Below are 24,429 nucleotides of genomic sequence, written 5' to 3' on the forward strand. Positions count from 1 at the left end.
CTGAAGCTCCAGTATTTTGGCCACCTAATGCGAAGAGAAAACTCCCTGGAAAAGACCCTGATGCTGGGAAAGACTGAAGGCAAAAGGAGAAGGGGACGGCAGAGGATGAGATGGCTAGATAGCATCGCCGATGCAATGAATATGAACTTGAGCACGCTCCGGGAGAGAGCGCAGGACAGGAAGGCCCGGCGTGCTGTGGTCCATGGGGTCACGAAGAGTCGGACACGACTGAACAACAACAACAAAAAGGTGATTAGGCTCGAGGCAGAAGCAAGCCCCATACTCAGAAGCAAGCCCCACTGAACTCAATAGCATTTACTCCAAAGTAAGCGTGTTGCGCCCCTTCATGGATCACTGCCTTGTTGTGGCGAAGGGGCTTGCGTAACTCAGTGAAGCCATAAGCTATGCCGTGCAGGGCCACCCAAGACGGACAGGTCATGGCAGAGAGTTCTGACAAAATGTGGTCCACTGGAGAAGGAAATGGCAACCCACTCCAGTATTCTTGCCAAGAAAACCCCATGGAACGTATCACAAGGCTAAAAGAGATGACGCCGGAAGATGAGCCCCTCAGGTCGGAAGGTGTCCAATATGCTACTGGGGAAGAGCAGAGGGTATTTCCAAGTAGCACCAGAAAGAGTGAAGCGGCTGGGCCAAACCCGAAAGGACACTCAGCTGTGGATGTGTCTGGTGGTGAAAAGAAAATCCGATGCTGTAAAGAACAATATTGTTTAGGAACCTGGAATGTCAGATCAATGAATCAAGGTAAGCTGGAGATGGTCAAACATGAGATGGCAAGATTGAACATCGACACCTTGGGAATCAGCGAACTCAAATGGACAGGCATGGGCGAATTTAATTCAGGTGACCATCATATCTACTATTGTGGGCAAGAATCCCTTAGAAGAAATGGAGTAGCACTCATAGTCAACAAAAGGGTGGGAAAAGCAGTACTGGGGTACAATCTTAAAAATGATAGAATGATCTCAGTACGAATCCAAGGCAAACCATTCAACATCACAGTAATTCAAGTCTATGCCCCAACCACTGAGGCCGAAGAAGCTGAGGTTGATCGGTTCTATGAAGACCTACAACACCTTCTAGAACTAACACCAAAAAAAGATGTCCTCTTCATCATAGGGGATTGGAATGCTAAAGTAGGAAGTCAAGAAATCACCGGGGTAACAGGCAGGCATGGCCTTGGTGTACAAAATGAAGCAGGACAAACGCTAATAGAGTTTTGCCAAGAGAACATGCTGATCATAGCAAACACTCTTTTCCAACAGCACAAGAGGCGTCTCTACACATGGATGTCACCAGATGGTCAATATCGAAATCAGATTGATTATGTCCTTTGCAGCCAAAGATGGAGAAGCTCCATACAGTTAGTAAAAAGAAGACCTGGAGCTGACTGTGGCTCAGATCATGAGCTGCTTCTTGCAAAATTTCGGCTTAAATTGAAGAACGTAGGGAAAGCCACTAAACCTTTCAGGTATGACCTAAATCATATCCCTGATGAATATACAGTGGAGGTGAGGAATAGATTTCAGGGATTAGACCTGATAGACAGAGTGCCTGAGGAACTATGGACGGAGGTCCGTAACATTGTTCAGGAGGCAGCAACGAAATCCGTCCCAAAGAAAAAGAAATGCAAGAAAGCCAAGTGGCTGTCTGATGACGCTTTACAAGTAGCTCACGAAAGAAGGGAAGTGAAAAGCAAAGGAGAAAGGGGAAGATATACCCAACTGAATGCAGAGTTCCAGAGAATAGCAAGGAGAGACAAGAAGGCCTTCTTAAATGAACAATGCAAAGAAATCGAGGAAAACAACAGAATGGGAAAGACTAGAGATCTCTTCAAGAAAATTGGAGATCTCAAGGGAACGTTTTGTGCAAAGACGGGCATGATAAAGGACAAAGAAGGCAGGGACCTAACAGAAGCAGATGAGATTAAGAAGAGGTGGCAAGAATACACAGAAGAACTATACAGGAAAGATCTTAATGTCCCTGATAGCCATGATAATGCGGTCACTGAACTTGAGCCGGACATCCTCGAGAGTGAAGTCAAGTGGGCCTTAGGAAGCATTAGTAACAACAAAGCTAGCGGAGATGACAGTATTCCAGCTGAGCTATTTAAAATCCTAAAAGATGATGCTACTAAAGTGCTGCATTCAATATGCCAACAAATCTGGAACACTCAACAGTGGCCACAAGACTGGAAAAGGTCAGTTTACATTCCAATTCCAAAGAAGGGCAACGCCAAAGAGTGTTCAAACTACCGCACAGTTGCGCTCATTTCACATGCCAGCAAGGTGATGCTCAAAATCCTACAAGCTAGGCTTCAGCAGTATGCGAACCGAGAACTACCGGAAGTACAAGCTGGGTTTCGAAGAGGCAGAGGAACTAGAGATCAAATCGCCAACATTCGCTGCATCATGGAGAAAGCAAGAGAATTCCAGAAAAACGTCTATTTCTGCTTCATTGACTACGCTAAAGCCTTTGATTGTGTGGATCACAACAAACTGTGGCAAATTCTTAAAGTGATGGGAGTACCAGACCACCTTACCTGTCTCCTGAGAAACCTGTACGAGGGTCAAGAAGCAACAGTAAGAACCAGACATGGAACAACCGAGTGGTTCAAAATTGGGAAAGGAGTACGACAAGGCTGCATATTGTCACCCTGCTTATTTAACTTATATGCAGAGTACATCATGAGAAATGCCGGGTTGGATGAATCAGAGGTCGGAATTAAGATTGCCGGGAGAATTATCAACAACCTCCGATATGCAGACGATACCACCCTAATGGCAGAAAGCGAAGAGGATCTCAAGAGCCTCTTGTTGAGGGTGAAAGAGGAGAGTGCAAAAGCTGGTTTGAAACTCAACATTAAAAAAACTAAGATCATGGCATCTGGCCGTATCACTTCCTGGCATATAGAAGGGGAAGAAATGGAAGCAGTGACAGATTTTACTTTCTTGGGCTCCAAGATCACCGCAGACGGTGTCTGTAGCCATGAAATTAAAAGACGCTTGCTCCTTGGGAGGAAAGCTATGGCCAACCTAGACAGCATAGTCAGAAGCAGAGACATCACCTTGCCGACAAAGGTCCGTCTAATCAAAGCTATGGTTTTCCCAGTAGCAACGTATGGCTGTGAGAGCTGGACTATAAGGAAGGCTGAGCGCCAAAGAATTGATGCTTTCGAACTGTGGTGCTGGAGAAGACTCCTACGAGTCCCCTGGACTGCAAGGAGGTCCAATCAGTCCATCCTAAAGGAAATCAACCCTGAGTGCTCATTGGAAGGACAGGTACTGAAGCTGAAGCTCCAGTATTTTGGCCACCTAATGCGAAGAGAAAACTCCCTGGAAAAGACCCTGATGCTGGGAAAGACTGAAGGCAAAAGGAGAAGGGGACGGCAGAGGATGAGATGGCTAGATAGCATCGCCGATGCAATGAATATGAACTTGAGCACGCTCCGGGAGAGAGCGCAGGACAGGAAGGCCTGGCGTGCTGTGGTCCATGGGGTCACGAAGAGTCGGACACGACTGAACAACAACAACAAAAAGGTGATTAGGCTCGAGGCAGAAGCAAGCCCCATACTCAGAAGCAAGCCCCACTGAACTCAATAGCATTTACTCCCAAGTAAGCGTGTTGCGATCCTGCTCCCCTCTGTCTCGCTCGTCCTGCGTGGCTTTTCCCTGGGACACCCCTCAGCTGGAGAAAACTACGATTCCCAGGATTCCGCGCGGGAAAGATACCCCAGCGATCCACAGGCGGAAAAATCTCTCCATTTCCCCAACCTCTCGCGGCACCTTACTTCTAAATGGGAACTGGGGGGGGGATGAGAAGAGCGCTTGGTTCCTCACGCCTGCGCAGTGGCCGAAAAGAGTCACGGACGTAGGGAAGGGGCGGGGCTTGCCCTTCTCCTCAAACTCAGCCGCGCCGCCATCTTGTTTCGCCGCCACCTCGCGATCGCTCCGTCCCTCACATCCCCGCCCCCCTCGTTTCGGCCGGGAGCGCGCCGGCGGCGGTTGGCGCGCCGGCATTCGTAGCTAGGGCCGCAGCGCAACGGACGCCACGGACTCCGACCAGGCCGGTGAGTGAGGAGAGGGACGGGCTGGGCGGAGACTTCGCGGAGGAGCGGCGGCTGGACTCCCCTCCCCCTCTTCCTCCCCCTCGCCGCCATTCACGGCCTTCGCGCTTCTGATTGGCTGGGATTCCCCTCCGCTTTCGCCTCTGATTGGTCGGCGGAGGGAAAGGCGGGCGGCCGGAACTTTTGCACAGCGTCGGTGACGGACCGCGGTGGAGACAGGATGCAACGGAAATAGCGTGTTTTTCCCGCCCTCCCCGGCACCCTGGAGCTCGCAACGGTCAAGGGGCGGGGCCCAAGGGGGCGAGGCCTGTGGGCCTGGTTAACCCTGCGGACGGAAGGAGGGGGAGTGGAAGAGGGAGCTGCGGGAGGGGTCAGGATCTGGATAAACTACCCTCCCCAGCCTGGCGCCCCCCCGGTGTGTCGTACTGCGACTCCCAGCATCCCCAGCCTGGCTGGGGGATGCTGGGAGTTGCAGTCCGTGTCCAGCACATCTGGAGAACATAGGTTGGGGAAGGCTGGAACAAGTTATGCGACTGGAACAGCTTGTACAGGCCAGGGGTGGGCAAATTGTGGCCCTCCGGATGTTGTTGGACTGCAGTTCCCAGCGTTCCTTACCATTCGTTCTGCTGGATATGGTGATGGGAATTGCAGTCCAACAACATCTGGAGGGCCACGAGCTGCCCACCCCTGTTGCATGCAGTTTAGATGCCCTTTGAGCAAAGTGGGACTTGATCTCTGGATTGTCGTTAGAATGCTGGACTAGCAGTGGGGAGACCCAGGCTTGAATCCTTTGCGCAGCCACGGAGCAAGGGATGAAGCCCTTGGTGAACTTGGGCTGGATTGCCGTCTCTCAGCCTAACTTCCGCATGGATGTTAGGTTAAAAACAGGAGAAAGCTGGAGGGCCGTGTATGTTGCCCAGAGCTCCTTAGAAGAAGGGTGAGGTGTGAAATAAATAAGCTGTCCAGTAGCTGAGGTCATAATCACATAGGTCCTTTTCTGTGCTCCCTTCTGCCTGGCCATAATAGTGGTTGCACTCTGATTATTTATTTAAAATATTTGTATTGTACTTTTCTGCCAAAAAACAGGCCTCCAAAAGGAAACGAACTCACAATAAACAAGTTCTAAAAGTGGTAACTGGAAATGAACACGTGCTCCCATTTTATGGAACTCGCTCCAGTGGGGTGCTTGCCTGGTACTTCATCATCTTTTTGGGCACCAGGCAAAGTCTGTTCTGCTCATTTGAGCTTTTTGTGATGTTTTGTGGCGTGTATGTTCTTGAGTTGTTTGTTTTAACTTTTTGTAAGCTGCTTTGAATATTCTATCTTGGGGTAGGCGACTTGTGGCCCTCCAGATGTTGTTGGATTGCTACTCCCTCATCCCTCACCATTAGCTATACTGGCTAGGGCTGATGGGCATCCTACAGCATCAGAAGGGCCACAAGTTGCCCATCCCTGCTAGTAGAAAGATGATGTAGAGATATTTTAAATAAATCATATGCACACATTCTGGAGAGGATGAGGTTACGTTTTGAGTAAACATGTAGGATTGGATTGCAATGTCACCCACGGTGCACTTTCTGAAAAGATGACGGGGGTGGGGGGGATGCTGCTGTAATGAATTAGTAAATGTAAATTTTCTGATGCTTTCAACTGGGCTTCTTCGGGTGCAATCCTGTGATCCCTGGGAGGGCATCCCAGGGACCATAGGATACTATTTACCTCTGCCCAGAGAGAGGGAGGTCCACTGCAGAGGTCCTCAGTTGATTGACAGTAGAAAGGTAAGGGCATTAAGGAGGAGGGTATTCTGGGACTTGTCATGGGCAGATCGGGGAAAGCTTTGGATCTGGTGGATCCAAGCCCTGTCTTTCCCCTGAAATGTTCCTGGAATGGGAAAAACGTCAGTCCTGGAGCTGGTGTAAATGTTTTCAATGGGAGGTAAAATAATAAAGATAAACCGGTGGCAAAAGTTGGGGAGGAACCTCCCCTGTTTTCCACCCTGGCCATTGTGAGCCTGGCGGGGCTTAGAAGTGGTGGTTCCTTCACCAAAGACTCTTTCCCTCGCCCCACCCACCCCCGATAGGATTACTCTGTCAAAATCTTAAGAGGTTTAACAGCAACATATATAAACAGCTGGTTATATGATGGTTGGACCTAATTCACAACAGAGCACCTCAGCCATCCTGCCCACCACCATTTTAGAGCTTTTAGGAAAAATTCACAGTGATTGTAAATGAAAATCCTGGGTTACTGTGAGTGAACCATGTGCTAGTGCACACAACTTGATCGCTCCCAGTGGCTTGTTCTGCCAGTGGGAGCAGCTACGCAAGCCAGGGACTCTCCATCCCTGGCTTGGTTAGTGTTATGTCTGAACTGGGAACTCTGGCTTGTCTCTGTCCCAACAAGCCAGAATTGTAACTCAAGAACAAACTCTAGGTTACAATGCTAGCCAAGCCAGAGAGTTCTCCTGTTTTTGTTTTTGTTTTTAGGATTTTCAGTCATTCTTCTCCCACCCATGGACAAAAAGCTGATTAGGATCTCATTTCTAAACTGAACAGAATCTAAAGATGAGTCTTCAAAAAAAGGCACACACACTGAAGTCTTACAGAAATTATCCTTGTAGCTGCCTCATAATCACCGCTCTAGCAAATGTTGGCAACTAATCTTGATATCATCTGGATACAGATACATTTTTGTTTTCCCTCAATGTTATTTTTGTTAAATTCCTGATCCATCTTGATGTCCTTGAGAGATATATCAAGAACAAATATGACTAGAAGAAAATAACATTCCTGTTGTGTCCATCTTCTTTCTAAGGAGAATTCCTAGTAAGGCTTCATTGGTTTAAAATACACAGGCCTTTGCTTCTATGTAAATAAATTCAATCGGTTTTGTAAACCAATTTCTCCATAACTATTAGCAGCTATTGCCACTCCACTTGATCAGAGTCTTTCTCAGCATCTATATAGTGTAGTAGGGTTTCTAGTCATGCCACTCCTATTTATGTTATTAATTGCACAACTAATCTTGTTTCCTTCCTTCAATAAGACCAATTCAATCAGTATGTAAATAGTTAAGTAGTAATCCATTCAGTCTGCTTACTAGAATAACTGCTCATATTTTATGGTCATAGTTCAATAATAAGATCGTTCTGTAACATTCCATGCTTAATGGATCCTTACATATAACTATTTTGGATTCACCTCAACATCCCAATAAAGATTGTTTTTCCTTTCTTGGATTATAAACAGGTTAGTATTGGAGCCAGATACATTGTCATAAATTCTATTGAAAAAAATCACCCCTTTTTGCCTAACTCATCCTCTTTTTAGAGAGCAATTTAAAACTGTATATTCCTCCTAAGTGGTGTTTTTTTTAATAGCATCCATACATTCTCTTATCTGAGCACTTTGTGGTTTTCTTGATGTACACAGAAATTATTAAATTCTTTGAAACATTCTAAGTCCTGTACATTATTGAATATCATAGTATTATTCTGCATTTTAACTGGGCTGATTACTCGTCTATTTTAGCCAGTTCTGAAGTTAGGAGTCTGGCATATTTCCCCTTTCAAAATATTTTTTCCTGATAAAGGTAATTTTTTCTGCACAGTAGGTGGTAATACGGGTTTTCCAGAAAATTTTGAATTGGAAAATTAATTAAGGTAACTTGCATTGGGTAATTGGAATATTTTCAGTTTGCATTGGAAAATGACCTAGAAACAACAACAATTTCAATGTCATATATATATTCTCTTGCATACTTGCTTGGGATAATCACCTGGAAAATGTAAATTACAACTTTGAAACTGCCAAGCTTGTCTAATACTGTATTTTCAATTGGTATCCATTCCTTGTTACTAATGAACTTATGAAATGGGAAATTTTCCATAGAAAAATAAGCACTGGAAATTTTTCTACCCCACATCACTGATAGTAGGTTTGCTTAGTTTCTATATTTCTCATTGCCACTTTCTAGCTGACCCATCAATACTGTTATAGAACGGTTTTTATGTATCTTCTCTAACTTCTGCGTTGTATTTAATTATGTTCCAAAAGCAATTTCTTCTTGAATGAGGCTTAAATAAATCTCGTATAAATTGTCATTGTTTCTCAAACTACTCTAAGATCTACTCTTGTCAAATTAGTGTGAAATAAATAACAAACTTCCTCCCCTAGCCATCTTTCTGATAGCTCTGTCTTGGAGAAGAAGTGGGTCCGTTCTCCATGCGAAGGATGCTGTGCACTGCAATTTTGTGCATGCTTACTTCGGAGCATGCACAACACTGAAATCAGTTTGACTGACTTCTGAGTGATCATTCACATGATTGCACTATTACTCTAATATGATTTGACACCATTGTAGGAAATACAGTTGGCCTAAGGGTTATCTGTACAATCTTAGGCAACCCAGACAACTAATTGATTCTGGGATATGAACTACATTTAGTTAAATAATGTATGTAATATTCGTCCATATTATAAAAGCTCCTTTTCAACATCTATCTCATAATTTTTATTTGAAGCATTTTTACCCTGCTCTTGAGCCCAAAGGCTCCCAGAGCAGTTTTCAAGAGATCAATAATAAGGCAGTCCCTGTCCTCAAGTTTACAATCTAAAAGACAAGATACCAAAGGAGAAGGAATTGGGAGGGAGGAGGAAAAAAGCAAACTCAGGCACTAGTTCTTAGTTATAGATTTCTTATAACAAACCGCAGGAGTGCATATGGTTCAGTGAGACAAGGAACCAAAAGTTGCTGGTCTCCCTGCAGAACTGATGGAGTGGCCCTGCCTCCCTTCATAAGTTGTTTGGGATAATACTCATGTTCAAATCTCCTCCTTTGATGATAACAGAATTTACACCATCGAGGCATGTATTGCTGTTTCCTTTATTTTTCCAGATTCTTATTATAGTATCTTTGCCCTGAATTTCCACCAAAGACTGCTGCATACAGCAATCCATTCCTCTGCTATCTGTATATGGGCATTCTTTTGATTGTTGTCTATATCTACATCACTTCGACCTGTGAGCCCTCCAGTTCTTGGAGATGTTGGATTTTCTGTTACAGGGCTCCTTTTTCAGCCTGTAAGGTCTCCAGATTGTCTTTGGAGATCTTCATTGTTCCATCACAGGGAATTGTGCTCGGCCTCAGCTGCCTCCAGTTCTTCTTTCTCCTGCAAGAGCTTCTGGTTTTCCTTGTCACATGATTGCCTTCTCAAGAAGTCGTAGTGGTAAATCTCTCTTCTATCCCCCAACCTCTTGTAACAGTGTTGCCTTAAGACAGGAGACACATGTCCTTACATATCCAGATATCCTTTTGAAGAGGCCTCTATGTGATTATTAGATTAATGCTTTCTAATGGTGCTGAAGGTCTACCTTTTTCTCCAAAGTGGATCTTTACTTTAGAGAAACAATGGACTGCTACTAGCTCAAGATGCTGGCAAGCTCAAACATGGTTCTGTGTGGACTTTCCTTGTTTCATAACTAGGCTTTGCCATCCAGCTCTGATTGATTAAACCAGGAACCTTGTTCCTACTGGCTGCTATCTGCTTTTTCTCTGTCCTTGTAGCAGCCCCACTTGGGAAGTCTGTATGTCCAACCTCCCAGCCACACCTCGGCTCCCCCCGTTCTTCTTCCTTTTTGTCCTTCCTCACTGCATTCTGCCCCACCCGTAACCTTTTCTTTTTCTGATCTCTATCTCTTCTTTTGGGGCAGAGCAGGACAGTTTGCCTGGATGAGGAATGATTTGTGTATGTAACAGAAGTCAAGGATGTCTCCTGGCAGCCACTAGAGCACCTAATTGGGACGTGTGCATCTGCTGTGTAGAGGTATGCTGCCTTTGAACACAGACTGGTTCATTTCCCTATTATGATTCATAGCCATAGCAATTTCAGCGGTGTTACCAATAACTTTAAGGCTGAGCGAAGGAAGATAGATGCTTTTGAACTGTGGTGCTGGAGGAAAATTCTGAGAGTGCCTTGGACTGCAAGAAGATCAAACCAGTCCATACTCCAGGAAATAAAGCCAGACTGCTCACTTGAGGGAATAATATTAAAGGCAAAACTGAAGTACTTTGGCCACATAATGAGAAGACAGGATACCCTGAAGAAGATGCTGATGCTAGGGAAAGTGGAAGGCAAAAGGAAGAGGAGCCGACCAAGGGCAAGATGGATGGATGATATTCTGGAGGTGACGGACTCGACACTGGGGGAGCTGGGGGTGGCGACGGCCGACAGGAAGCTCTGGCATGGGCTGGTCCATGAAGTCAGGAAGAGTCAGAAGCGACTGACCGAATAAACAACAACAACCAATAACTTTAACCTGCATAAGTTTCAAAGTTCATTCTGCTTTTCCCCCTACAACCATTATCAGCTGAAAATCACAGTATGCGATGTTGTGAACCTTTATCTGTGAAATGTTTTCATAAGATCGCTCTGCTGAAGGGCTCACTTTTTGTCCAGACCCTCTTCCCACTGAAGCTAGTGTTTGCTGTCAGTAATTCTTAGGAAAGTCTTAAAAAACACACACATACAATCCAGCCCATTCAAAGAACAGACATCGGCCAAGGGTTCATTCATTATAGCTTCACTGACCCTGAATGGGTTACTAATAATCGTTAAGGCATTGCCCAGTTAGATACTTGTTCCATACATTCCCTCCCTCCAAACACTTGGCTGTGTGACCATTTCCCCTGTGCTAGTGGTAGAACATAAAATGTTATGCTATATAGAATATAAAATATTGGTCCCTTGTGTCTTCCAAGATTCCAAAAGCAAGAGTTGCAAGACTTATTAGGGAAGTTTGGCAGATTAGAAAAGTAGGCATATGGCAGGCCTTGGTCAAACTCTTAACAGAGGCTGGGGACTGATTCTGGCTCAAGCAAATGAGAACCAAAAAGGCCAGAGAAAGATGATATGCTTGAGCACAGGCTGGGGGTGGGGGGATAGGTTTTAGATGAAGCAGAAAAGATAGTAAGGCCAGACAAGAATCTGTGTAGCCACCTTGTAAGATTAGTTGCTCAGACTCAAGAGCTGACTGGATGTAAAGGCTTTATAAGGCCTGGTGTGTCCCAACTGGCTTGTGGGGTCAGCTGGCTGTATTCACTGTGGATATGCAGTCTATAGGGTGCCCTTGATTCACAGAGTCTAATCTGCCTAGTTTGCAGAGCACTGGTGGTTTAGGAGATAAGTCAGTGGAGCCCCTGGTTGGAGACACCTCCCCCAAGACTTTTCTTCCTGAATATGGCACCATTTGTCTTGACTTGGGGAAGAAATGGAGACTTTGTAAGCAGGTTCTGCCAATTATTAGCATTAACAGATGGGGTGGGTTATTTCCCCTTTTCAAGAACTTACTCCCTTCGATGTATAGCTTCCACTGATAAACTTTGTGTGCTCTGAAGTTCTGCTTCTTCTATTATTTATTGATTTGATTTGTACCCCACCTTTCTACGAAAAATGGTACTCATGGCGGCTTACAGACACAATTAAAATGGATTAAAACAATAAAACAATACATTAAAGTACAATAAAAGCATAACAATTACAGCATTAAAAATAAAAAACCAGCACCCAACCAAACAGACCTACTTACAGGCCAAAGGCCTTGAATAAAGTGGTCTTTGCCTGCTGGCGGAAGGTCAGCAGAGAAAGCAAACCTATCCTCCTTTGGGAGGGAGTTCCACAGCCTGGGAGTAACCACCAAAAACGCCCCCTCTTGGGACGTCTCTGAAGGTAGTCATGAAAGAAGGGTCTCTCCAGAAGATCTTAAGAACCGGGCAAACTTGGGTGGGAGAAGGCGGTATTTCAGGTAGCCTGGTCCCAAGCCATATAGAGCTTTATAGGTCATAACCAGCACTTTGAATTCTGCCCGGAAACCAACTGGTAGCCCATGAAGCTGTTGTGACAAGTGAGTCACATTCTCCCTGTAACTGGCCCCAGTCAACAGTATAGCCATAGTATTCTCTACCAGTTGAAGTTTTTGAACAGTTTTCAAATTCAGCCCCACGTAGAGCGTGTTACAGTAGTCCAAACAGAATGTAACTAAGGCATGCGTTAACATGGCTAGATCAGACAATAGCTGAGGCTAGTGGCGCTCTTGGCCACTGTCGAAACCTGGGCATCCAGGTTCAGGGCCAAGTTGAAGAGTACACCCAAACTGCAAGCCTGAGTCTTCAGGGGGACTGTTACCTCATCCAGCACAGGTTGAATCCCTATTCCCTCGTCTGCCTTCAACTGACCAGAAGCACCCCTGTCTTGTCTGGATTAAGCTTCACTTTGTTTGCCCTCATACAGCCCATTCCTGACATCAGGCACTGCTTTAGAACCAGAACAGCTTCCTTGGATTTAGATGGAAAGGAGAGCTAGAGTTGGGTATTATCAGCATACTGGTGGCGCCAAACCCCCAAACTCCAGAAGTCTAGGCCCAGTCACCCTGCTCTTTGTTCTTCAGTGTTCTTTTGCCAGTCCATCCCTTACTTTAAATAATGGGATACTGGAAGTAGGATAACTCAACCTTGCAGATTCATGTAAAATAATTGGTTCTTGTACATTTGTATGCAAATGTGCCTGTGAGTTAGGGTGGCTTTGCCAAGTTGCTGCCTTACAAGGGATAGTTAACTCTTCCCAAGGAAGTGGCTCACAGCAAGGCTAACTGAAGCAGTGCATAATTCTAATCCAAGAACTTGGACTCTTTTTGGTTGCACTTGCACTAAACAAAAGCATAGTGTTCTATTTCTCTTGTGTCTGGGTTGGGAAATGGAAAAGGGGACAGGTGGTATTTGGTCCAGGTCCTGCCAGTTGCCAATATCTTAGTGTACACAGTTTAAAAGAACAGTATCTGCACCAGTGTTTTGTGTATTCCTTAGTACTTGACTACAGTTCATGGTCTCCAAAACAAAAGTACAGCTTCCTCAGTGGATTAATGTTTCTCCAGATATAATTGCTCTATGAAATACTACTGTGTTGTAGTGAAAACTTTGTAATGTACAAAAATCCCTATTTTGGTGATACCAAAAGATTAGGCCAACTAAAAGATTTTAAAGAACATGCACACTTCCGAGATCTCTTAGCAGGTTTGGTGGGGATGGGTGGTGTGATGGAGAGAAAAAAACATGACTTGGTGGTGAAGTTACAGTGTCTGCATGTTTAGAGTCCCAAAATGAAGTGAAGGACCCACTCCTCTTCCCCCACTTCATCTTGAGACTCTGAACATGCAGACTAGCCTTCCCCAGCCTGGTGCCCTCCAGATGTGTTGGATTACAACTCCCAGCATCTCCCAGCCAGCCATGACAAACTTTGGGTTGGCCTAATAAGGGTATTACACTAATAGGGATTTTGGAAATTTCCTTATAGTCAACATGGCTACGTTGGTTTTCATCGTAATGTAGAAAGTTATTGGGATGACGTTACTGTTAACCTAATGTCATGGTGCTGTGGCAGAGGGAGTGTAGGCTTGTTGCCATGGGCTGAGCTGCTCTGAGATCCACCTAGAAAGAGAGGGCAGAAAGAAGGACCTAGAAAAAGAGGGATAGAAGAAGCTTGTGTCTAGGGAAGTGGGTTTGATGAGGCAGCAGACTGAGTAAAGCAGGCAGCATCAGGAAATGAAGGTTTGAGCTTGGAGGAGGTAGAGGGAATGGTTCAGAGGAATGAGGGAAAGAGAAGGTATGAGCCTGACAGAGAAGGAACACAGGAAGAGAGAGGGGCTGCAGGCTTTTTAGTAGACATATGAATGCATATGCAGTCTTTGAACATTCTCATGACAGGCAAGCAGACTCGGCAGATATAGATGCATAAGATGGTTTCAGCTTCCTTAAAATTATTATATGGACTTGTCATTGGCAGTTGCAGGAAGCTGATCTCATTTAGAGACAATCATAACCTGCTCCATGCTGGCTTTCCATGTAATTGCTGATGTGGGAAGAGAGTGTGCGATGGCTGTACTGTGAGGGAATCCCTTGGTGAGCAACTAGTTTTGCCAGGAGACCACTTTGCACAGAGGCTCAGCTATCATGACACCCCAGTAGTCTGCTGAAACATCCTGCTGCTGCAGTTGTTATGTGTGGATGGGTGGGGAGAGCGAGTTTTCCTCTTCCCTTCCTATCCCATCTGTCATTCCTTGTGTTTTATATCTTTTTAGATTGGAAGCCTGCAGGCAGGGACTGTCTTGTTTTACTGATTGCGTGTAAGCCACCCCAGGAGTGTTTTTGGCTGAGGGGCGGGATAAAAATGCCCTAAATCAATAAATGAAGTCCAAGGCTTCTGTCTCTCATTTCTCTTCCCCTTCACCCCCAGCAAATGTTAAGTAAGTGCTTGCTGTCTTCTTGCATTGCACTGCCTAGGAATTTATCCTGCTACGATATGGACAGCCTGTGGGGCCAATCAGCATGCTGCTGAATTACCTCTTTAAAAATGGAGCCTCAAACACCAGTAAAAATTAAAATCATCCCAGGCTTTGCAATGCCAAGATTTTCTATTATAATGTGAAGGCAAGGCTCAGAAATATAGATCTAACTAGTAGGTGTAGTCACAAAGCTGACTGCCTTCCTTTTCATGATTTGTTATGATTGTTATTAAATCTGCATCTTTGGCTGCTGTTCCTTTTATATAAGTTGTTTCTAGCTTGAAGTCTCCGTGCCTGACCCCTGTTCTGCATCTCAAGGTAACTTTAAAACAGGAAGTGTACAAAGGAGGTTAGTGATGACTGGAACAGCCAATCCAGGCTCTGTGATCTTCCGAGATAAAGAGGCTTAGCCAATGCGATGCTGGTGGAGGCGAGGTTTGGTGTCAAATAGCATGCTAGATTGAATGTCTTTGACTGTTAAAGTGGAAGGAGGCTGCACAGTGTTTCATTGGAGTCTCTGGGAGTTTTTCACTGAGGCAGGGGTCAGCTGAAAGACAAAGAAAAATGGCGAATAGTTTGTTGGGAGGGCAGCTGTTCGGTTTTATACCTCAGTGGACACTCCAGAAACCCTTTCCTGCATCTCCTGCTGCCTTTGTTTCCTCTTCCTCTACCTCGGGTTTTTCTTGTTTTTTTGTTTTGTTTTTTGTGAAAAAGGGCTAGGAGTGACTTAATTAGCTCTGTCAGAGGAGACATAATTAACTGCATATAAAATTAACGCAATCCCTGGTAAGTTTTTAAAAAATCATTTTTGTTTTTATGTAGAGATCCTAGCAGTAATCAAGAATCTAGGAGTGCAGATAAGTTTAAACTGTCTCAGAAAATGGCCCCTTTGCATTCCTTGCATACCTTACGGAACACCTACCTTACCTTGCTCTCCTTGGCTTGTGCATGCCCTTTAGCTGGCTCCCCCCCTCCCGTGTCGCCACTTCTGTAGCTGTAAAATTAATTTGCATAGAAATGCATAACCGTTTGTGTAATAGCAGGTTTGAAAACCTGGAACTCTTCTCCCTCCCACCCCCCTTCAATAATTTGTCTTTGTTCAAATGCACTAAAGCTTTAATAGAAGGAGAAAAACATAAGGGAGCTGTTCTCCAAATGCCCTTTTGATTTTGGGGCATACAAAGAACATTGACACTGCACTTTGGGGGTCAGGGGAGGATGGTTAGCATTAACCTGCCCTTTCCATACCATTCAGTCTTGGTATCTGAGGCCTTCAAGTAATGCATTACTTGGTATGTATTTATGAGAGCTGGTGAAAATGCCATGTATTTGTAAGGATGATGTATTGCTGACAATATTTTTTCATATGTTGTCTCTTCTTTTTTCCCCTTCTCTCCCTCCTTCCCATGTTTATGTAGCTTGAGTGACAACAGTGTGTGTGTGTGTGTGTGTGTGTGTGTGAGAGAGAGTGACTTTCTTATATCACATCCTTTCTGAGAGGCAACTGTTGTAATTGTATTACATCTGTCATAAAGTCAGTGTCCATATGCTGTGATCTTAAAACCTTTGCAGCAGCCACATTTTGTTAGTGTCTGAAAGTTTCGGAAGGTGGGTGGGTGGGAGCTCCATTACTTGCCCTTGTAGTTTCTGCCCCAAATCTAGGTTAAGTGAGAAGAGTCTGTCCTTCAGTCACAGGCTGGTAAAGAAAGAGTTTACTGTGGGTACCGGAAAACTTGCATCTCTTTTCCAGACTTGCACTACCCTCTGACAAGTATGAGAAAGCTTTTGCTTTTCCTTTTAATTGCAAATAGATGATGAAGGTCACTGGAATGTTCCTGCTATTGAGAGATCTCATCCTGCAATGGAAGAAGGGGAATAAGTGCACTCTGGAATGTTTTTCATAGCAAAGAGTTTACCTGTTTGCCTTGAGTAAAGAGTGACACCCACATTTTTAACATTTTTTTCCCTTCCCTTCTTGTAGTTGGAATAGTGTTGCAGTAAAAGTTGCTAGAGCAAGGCCTCCCTTTGCTAGCAAGAGTGACCTTGAAGCGCTGCTTCTCTTGAGTTTTAGCAACTGAAGGACGAAGTTTGTTTATGCTACTCTTAGCTGGCAAGAGGAGGCTGAGTTGGGAGGGGGAAAAGAGCTATTTGTAATACCTGAGAAAACTGTAGTTGGTATGAATAGGTGGAAGAGCTAAAACTGAAGCTATTTTAACAAAGAACCTTGAAGTGGCTCTCTTTTTCCTCTTATCTCTCCACTACCCTGGTCCCAAAGATTCCAGGAGACTGTCATGTTTCAGATGATCAGAAATACGTGGAATGACACAGACCCAGGATTTCTACATCCACTGGCCTTGGGAGTGATATTTTGAAAGTTCAAAGCAGATTATCAATTCCCCCCTCCCCTTGAAAGATGTAATGGGATGGCAAGAGAGGACATAATTTAACCTTACAACATCTATTCTGCAATTATTAAGCACAGTGATAATGAAGGAATGCCTCCTGAGAATAAACTCTACCAAGCAATAACTTGCAGGCATGATTTACAGTAGCCTTCAAGTATCAGCTGCTCACTATCATGGTTAGGAAACATCCAGGTATCCACTGGCTCTGGTAGCTCAGAGTTGATCCTGGCATCAGCCCGTGTTGCTGAAGGGGGCAGGAAGCATGTTTCTCCTCCTTCCTCCACGGGTGCTGCTTTGTGTGGGACCTCATTGCTGTCTCCTTGACCTCCTCTTACTTCCTTTGTCCCTGTTTGCAAGCAGACCTTTCCTGGAGGTAGATCTCCCAAACAGATCCTGATAGCACCTCTCAGTAAAGTTTCCTGGTAGAACCTCTCAATAAAGTACTGCAAGAGCAAGATCTCTCATCTCACCGTTAGACTCGGGTCTCCAATCTCTCTCTTTGCTAGCTGGTACCTTAAGTTTTGTAAAATATCTACACATCCTTGTTCATGATATAGTTAAGAAGTAGGGCACAGTCCATCAGGAAGCTCTTCTCTGCACACAGTTTGAAATGAATAGGAACTGTGCTAGAGCACTGTTCCTTTTAGTGGAGCTTCTGCAGCAGAGTCTCCTTGTGGATTGTGCCCCTGGCATATTCTGTTTACATTCATAAGCATATTGCCTTCTAGCAAGCTTCTGGATTGCACCAGTACTAGTTCCTGATTGAAGGGTTTGATAAGATTATGAGAGCAATATATTGCCCACCACTCATAAGCGAGAGGCCCTTCTCTGCATCTGAACAGGTGAAGCACCACATGAGTGTTAAGAAACTTCAGCACTGGCCTTTCTATATACTGTAAACAAGGTATTGCCGTTGTTGCTTATTTGTTTTATTTATTAACATTTATATACTACCTTATTTGCTAAACAGGAATCATAGAATAGTAGGATTGGAAGGGGCCTATAAGACCATCGAGTCCAACCCAATGTGGTGTACAACAATTTAAAACAATAAAGAGGAACATTAAAAACAGGAAAGCATTAAAATAACACTAGTGCAAATCCGTGTCGCCACAGGGACTAGTAGTCTGAGAATGATTGGATAAAAATATGTTTGCCCATTTTCCTTGCGACTGGAACAACTTTACACTTTTAAAATAAAGGTGTTACAAATAAACTGGCAAACGTGAAAACAAAAAAAAAGATGTTCTTTTTAAAAAGATAGTTTACCATTTCTTGAAGTTTGAGGTCAAAAACACGTGATGTAAGATTTTCCCTGTCTTCTCCCTCTGGTGTCTTTCAGCTCTTCTCAGCTTCTCTTCCTTCTCCTCCAGCTGACTTTTTTTAGCCTCTTTCCCTAAATTCTGTGCCTGTCCTTTCATTGGCCCAGCACTCTGAAGACCTCACAGGAGTAAGCATTATTACATGTGCATACACACACTGTATCACATGTTACATTACGTGCACAGTGTGGAGCATATGCATTAACCTCCTCTTTGCCTCCGCCCTCTCCCTTCTCCCTTACTGAACTGCCCAAAGTTTGAGCTTTGAACTTTTTCAAAGTTTCAAAATTTTCTGCATGTCTGCACTGCTCAAGGTTCAGTTGAAAACAAAAATGAGCAACATTGGTCAGTAGATCACTGGTAATAAGCCTTACAGTACCATATTCTTATAAAAGATGTGTATCCCACATCTTAAGGATATTTTAGCAGCCCAATTTCACAAGATTGTGTTGACCGTATCCTCAATAATGCCTGCAGTTCCTTCCAGTTCCATGTAATATATAAAGTGACAGCCTTCCACCCCTTTATTGTAGTCACTGAATTCGCTGGCAAATTGAGAGTAGTCATAGATCACCATCTAAAAGATATGTACTGTGGTAATGTCCAAAAAGGGTGATTGCTGTTTTGATGACACATCATCTGTTTTGATGACAGATGTTTTTTTTGTGTGTGACGTATGTTTCAATCGCCTCAATTGAAGTCTTGTATTCATTTCTAGTAACTACATTTTAGGCTGCCAGTAGGTTATTAGAGAGGGTTCTGAGAAGAGAAACAAGGTTATGGAGTTGAATTTTTGAGGCAAGTTTGAAGGAAGTGGAAGACTTGGTTTTGAGGGAAACAAGTTTGGAAAGGGTTTACATAGAAGCCATTATGAAATATCTGTACAGTTTTGCCATTGGTTTTAGACTGTGAATGGTTTTCAGACATATGTTCTTGGGAACCTTGGAATACCTTAGCAGCTTTCTGTGTTCCACGCTGAGATGACTAGTAGTGGCAGGCAAGCTCCTGTTTAAGGCAGCTTGCTCTGCAGTGTTGCTCTCCTCCCTGCAATGGTTTGTGCTAACTATAGTGTAGGACTAAAACCATGGTTTGAGCTTCTTAAACAAACTGGAAACCTGTGATTTAAAGCTGCCTGGGTGCTTCATTTTCCATCTGCTCTGTGCATAGTGCAGCAGCCTCTGGTGGCAGAGCAGCAATAGCAACTGTGGGTTGTCAGTTCAGAGATGCGAAATTGTAGTTCGCACAGACCATGGTTTCTGATCCATAACTTCACAATTGTGGAGCGTGTATGTTTGGGTGTTGCCAGACATTGCACACTACACACACATAACTCAAAGAGTTAACATTAACATGTAGTATCTCTTCACACTTCTGAAAACATGTGGAAACATGCATACTAAATGGTCGCAATAACTATTAAAACACACTGGTTTGCAACTAAGTAGAGCCTTTATACAACCTAGCATGAGAAGCAAGATTAAATGTTTATGCTTTGGTTTGGTAGAATCATAAATATTCATAATTTAAGAACTGCCCACATTGCATGTCTCAGGTAGTTGGGAGAGCATAGAATAGGAGTACAAGGACATCCATATGGGCTCTGTAGATAATCTTGGGGATATGCACTTCCTGGCTGCTAGTCCCTGGGTCTATTAGGAAGCCCACAGTAATAAAGATAGTATATGACTTACTGTGACCCAGTTCGCATGTAATGACCAACCATGGGTCAATTAATGAAGCCATGGTGGTCCAGGGCTGCACATGAGCAAGTGCACCACCTCCCACCCACTCACTGCTTCTGTTTTGCATCCAGTTTAGCAAAAACCCAGTTCCTGGGTTGTTCGGCATGACATCCAAGCCTGGCACACTAGGTTGTTGAGGAAGAAATAGCCCAAAGTTTTAACCCAACAAGAAACCATGGCTTCAAGTTGTTTCTTCCTCAACAACCCAGGGTGCTGGGACATTGCAGCAAACAACCCAAGAAAGAGGTGTTCCTGGATTGTTTGCTAAACAGGATGTAAAGCAGAAGTTGTGAGAGGGCAGGAGGCAGTACTCTCGCTCGTACATGGCCTCGACAGGCTTATGGGTTGTCGTTATGTACGAAATTCTGTGCCATGTTTTAATACTTGACCTCGGCATTTGGGTCTATTTCTCTTACATAGAAAAGCAGCCTTTAGCATGATGTTTGATAGGTGGTCGTGATTTCAGTTTTAAGAGCTCATAAGGTTATTACATATTTTTATTTCATATTTCCTCCCATCTTAAATGTTTTGTATGCCATATTGTGAGACTGAGATTTTATAAATAAAATACAAGAGAGACAGCCAAGGGCCAGCTCGCAAATGTACAGTCTGGAAATACTGTGGACACAGCAGACTTTCATGCACAGTTAATGTGTGAGGCATGGATATGCATGTACATGTGTGCTTGATGCTCTGGATTTCCATGATTCTCTTGTTTGGGTGGCAGTGGGGGGAAGGATTGCAGAAACTGAGCATTACAAACAACGTTGTATGTACAACAGGGGTGTGGTAGCACATAGCATTTGCCACCACACCACACACTTAAAGGGAAGGGGTATGGCTGAAGTATATGAAATAGTAGTTGGCTTACCCTTTCACCTACCTTTGTAATGTCCTTAAGTTCTGTTAACACAATCCAATTAAAATATTTAGAATACTTTCCACCTCCTGCATTGGTACTGGCTGGTAGGATATTGAAATACAAATAAGGCGTAGCCTGATTCATAGAAGAAGAGAAAATCTAAATTTGTTGAATGTGATGTTTAGGGTGTGCCTGAGATCTCAATCCTCCCAGAGACTGGAAATGAATGGTGGAAATAGAGGAAATACCGTCTACCCTCTATAGTCCAGACTTCCCAGTGCACTTGAAATTGGCTGTTATTAAACGGGATGTTGCATGAAAAATACCATGCATTATCCTCCTGTTGCTATTCTTGCTATGGTTCAGTGGCCAGTTTAGAACTTTTCTGTTCTACTTTGTAGTTTCTCATAAAACAATCTACTCATTGTAGTTGACTTGGTCCAGGTATTTGAGCTGGTGAAGACCACCCAAGAGAAACTCAGATCACATGATCCTTTGCTAGAGAATAAGGGTGGCTCTTCAATCCTAAGGGAAATCAACCCTGAGTGCTCATTGGAAGGACAGATACTGAAGCTGAAGCTCAAATATTTTGGCCACCTAATGCGAAGAGAAAACTCTCTGGAAAAGACCCTGATGCTGGGAAAGACTGAAGGCAAAAGGAGAAGGGGATGGCAGAGGATGAGATGGCTAGATAGCATCACCGATGCAATGAATATGAACTTGAGCACGCTCCGGGAGAGAGCGCAGGACAGGAAAGCCTGGCGTGCTATGGTCCATGGGGTCACGAAGAGTTGGACACGACTGAACAACAACAACAAGGGTGGCTCAAGTCACAAGATACATGTGCTGGCTCTCTGATGATTCTGGAGCAGCCAGTTAATCTGTTCTGTGAGCATGTGCAACACAGGTTCAAAAGACATCTTGTATTAGACCTGGACAATTAGGGATGAGCATCTATGGGTCTCGAGGCCAGATTTGGCCCCCTAAGAAGTATATACTAACTCCTAGCTGCCAATTCAAAACTGTGTTGAAAGAGAAATGGCTTGGTCTGACAGTGGCAGAAGGTCTACATATTTTGGCTTGTTTTACTAGCCTATATTTGTGAAAGTCACTAACTCCTCTTTGTCACCCAAGTATGTTAGAGAACTTGGAAGAGGGGAGGCAGGGGCATTGCATGCCCTACTGGACTTTGGAGGTTCTTGTAATGCTTCTGCCTGTTCCAAAGCTCTGTATAACATGAGAAACTCTCCCCTCCATCCTGCATTGTGTTGAGGAGCTCTTGTCCTTGGAATGTGGATTTATGATAGCCTGGTAATGGGTTTGGATGGCAGTCCATTTTGGAGGGGTGGGTCTGAGTCCCAGTCTCCATCACCACCTCAAACATGGCCTTCCTATAAATCTAGCTCCTGACTATGAGTCTACACTAAATTTATTGTCTTGGCTTCCTTCCCACCCCTAGGCTCCCTGGAAATTGTAATTTGGTGAGTGGGTGGAACTAGGATGCTCCCAGATTTCTAGCTCCTGTGTTTCCTGAACTGATACGCTGACTGTGTTCTTTTAAGGGGCTACCCAGAAAGACACATAGGAAGTTGCATTATGCCTAGTTGGACCAATGACCCGTCTAGTTCAATAATGTACACACTAACTGGCAGTGGCTCGCCAGTATTTCATATGGGGTCTTTCCCAGCCCTACTTGGAAATGATGGGGTTTGAACGTGGGACCATTTGCTTGTAGACTATGACCTCTGCCACAGAGTTAAGCCCTGCACTAAGAAGTTTAGATGTTCCATCACTATTTTTATTACATTTTTATTTTAAAAAATGTATATCCTGCTCTTCTACAGTAAACAAAAAAGTGCTTAGAGGGCTGTTTCTTAATAGTCTCATAGCATCTAAGAAACTAGTCTCTTAATGTCTTGGAAAAATGCGTGGGCAGGAGCAGGTGCAGACTGGAGTGGGATCAGGGTGTCCTGAGCCTGAGGTCTATTGCTTAATAGAATTATATCAGTTAAAGAGATAACACATAACAGATTTTACACTAGAATCTCAAAATGTAGAGCACAAATTACACCATCTGTTATACTGTTCAGTACATATCACCTCTAAGTTTAAGTCCTCTCTAACTTGCATTTCATAATGGATCTGAAGTAGCAGTGTTGAATTCTTTTCTGAGGTGGTTCTGCACTTGGAAAATACCTTACTAACCCAGGAAAACCTGAATGGGGGTGGGGAAATCTAATATAATGAACCATTTAACAAAGCCAGCCCCAGTAAATGTTTAACTTTTAAAGTACCATTTTTAAATATGTCCTTGAACTGCTTGGTTTAAAGGCAACTGCAATAATTGATGGAAATAGCAATGCTGATGAGTTCTGCTTTTCTCTTAATACATTACTTTTTAAAACTAGCAAGTGAAGCATTTTCCAAATAGGCCATGATTGTGGTGGGTCACTAGGAAAAGGTCATTTCTTCCCTGGTTGGCATTCAGTTGTATGCCTTTCTTCTGGAATGTTGCTGCACGCTGATCTTATCCTGGTGTGTAGCTTTTCTATCAACATGTAAATTGAAAAATTCTCATGTTGGAGAGAATTATCAAGACCACTGTGTTTCAACAATGTGGTATCACATTTTTTGTGCAGGTAGTGGATTATATATGGTGTGGATTTGTTTAATTAAATCTGCTTAATTTTGTGGGATGCAAATCCATTGTGTTTAGTCACTTTTAATTGTCTGGATTAGCAAACATAACCTTGCAAAAAGGAGACTTTTTCACAAGAGCCCCGGATATGCTTATTCATGTCTGACGATGTGTGGAAAAGTTACTGTTTAAGGGTGCAATCCTATGCCTGTTCAGACAGAAAAAAGTCCTGTAACTCTCAGCATTCTCCAGCTAGCTGGCTGGGGAATGCTGGGAATTATAGGACTTTTTTCTATCTAACCATGCATAGGATTGCACCCAAAATCTCTGTTCAAGAGAATATGCTTGTAGAACCAGTAGAATGATTCAGTTGTCGATCGAGAAGTAGCACATGTCTCAAACAAAAATAAGTTCTCATTCCCAACATCCATTCTAAAATGCACGTGTGTATGTGTCTACCTTGTGTCCTCTAAAAGTCACATGGGGAAGTGGCCTTGTAGGATAGTCAAGGACGGCTTAAACCAAGATTGGTGATTGGGTTGGCCAAACTCTCCACTAAAGAAACAAATACTGTATGCTCAGAATAAATGTGCTGGTAAGGTTCTTTTGCAGTATCCCTTGCATGTGCCCTCTTTTTCAGTCTCCTTCATGCATCTGGTAAGAAGTAGGTTGTTGCCTTTAAAAGTTCACTCTAGCTTTTTGTTGCTAACATGATTAGTTCTCTGTCATATTTCCCAACTGCCCTGTGTAGCCATGAAAACTAGAAAATTATTAGGATTATGTAGAGATAGTCAGGTAGTCAGATTCTGTGCTCTTCCATGCATTTGTAAGTATATGGGATTTGCAGTTTTCTGCCAATAGAATTCTTGCCTCTTTTGCTTTCTAGCTAGATAAGAACCCCGCTAGATCTGACCAATAATGCATGTATTTATTTATTTATTTATTTATTTCATTTCTATACCGCCTAATAGCCGAAGCTCTCTGGGCGGTTCACAAAAATTAAAACCAAACCCACAATAAAACAATTTAAAATATATAGAAT

At 43.7% G+C, this 24,429-nt stretch overlaps 1 protein-coding gene across 3 annotated transcripts in view; it reads left to right on the plus strand.

Annotated features, from left to right (window-relative positions):
- Positions 1-3,948: 3,948 nt before the first annotated feature.
- The window catches only part of NFYC (nuclear transcription factor Y subunit gamma), a 67,486-nt gene continuing 47,005 nt past the window's right edge, over positions 3,949-24,429 (plus strand). For 2 of the 3 annotated variants that reach the window (XM_084816032.1, XM_084816034.1), the window contains exon 1: positions 3,949-4,087. The gene's annotated coding sequence lies outside the window, so the exon portion shown is untranslated. Of the gene's footprint in view, positions 4,088-14,822; positions 15,205-24,429 lie in introns of those variants that run through there. The other variant, XM_084816033.1, reaches the window with a different exon arrangement.

Source organism: Heloderma suspectum, chromosome 10, assembly GCF_057233095.1.
Source record: "Heloderma suspectum isolate Gila_16-S chromosome 10, 16-S_ref, whole genome shotgun sequence".
Lineage (NCBI taxonomy): Eukaryota > Metazoa > Chordata > Lepidosauria > Squamata > Helodermatidae > Heloderma > Heloderma suspectum.